Genomic DNA, 1,006 nt, shown 5'->3' on the forward strand with positions numbered 1-1,006 from the left:
GCTGTTCCTTCTGTAGGTCCATTTTTGCCCAGTGACCTGGCACCAGATGCTGAACAGTACATAGCATCACGACCTGCTCCGCAGGCAAACCCATGTTCCTACGCGGGAGCTGCTCTACACCCCGTGGCTCATTCATTCAGTCTTTAAGGCTCTTTTGCAAATTTTTTTTCAGTTTAAGGTACAATGTAGTTCAGCTGGCACCATGCCTCCAAATAAATCACCACAAAGAAACAGAGGAAGAGCACAGTAAATTACACATGCGAGCACAAGCTACAAACTTCCATCCTTACTGTCCCCCGCAGGCTAAAGCGGTTCTGAGAAGGAACAGACGCGAGTGGAGGCTTTGATGGGAGCCCAGCATAAAACTTGTGTCATTTTGTTTTGAACCAAAACACACTCTGGCCTTTGAGCTTTATTCTTGCTTACGTTTATTTGATCAAATCCCTCTCCCCACAAATTTCTGAAGGATCTGAGAAAAGTCTGTATTAAAAAAGCGTATGAATTAGTTATCAATATGGATTGATGAGTATTTGCATACACAAAACCTACATCTTTTACTACAGAAAAGCTACCTGTAACTTTTTTTTTTTTTGCTGTTTTGCCTCTGGCTTATTAAATGAATACCTTCTTGACTAGGAGTTTCCTTCATTAGTAAGAATTTAACTCTTCATTTTAAATAAGCTATTCCAAAACGAAGCAAGACTGTGTGATTTCTTCACTCCAATGTGTGTGGTTCTACAGGTGAAACCCAGCTATTTGGGTAAGGATTCACCCCCAATACTTTTCCTCTAATGTCAAAACATTGATACAGCCTCAACCTGGTCCAGGCATATGTAGCTTTTCAAGATGAAAAGGCAAAAGATGCGTCTCAGAAGTATCCTGCAAGTTAGAGAATACTGGACACCACCACCACAAGGCAGGTATTCATGTAAAAAGGAGTTGCTGTTATACCTCAAAGTCCACCTTTTGGTTTTTTAAAACAAAAAATAAAATCTTCAGAGCAGGA

Source organism: Egretta garzetta, unplaced genomic scaffold (assembly GCF_000687185.1).
Source record: "Egretta garzetta isolate BGI_Z169 unplaced genomic scaffold, ASM68718v1 scaffold203, whole genome shotgun sequence".
Taxonomy (NCBI): Eukaryota; Metazoa; Chordata; class Aves; order Pelecaniformes; family Ardeidae; genus Egretta; species Egretta garzetta.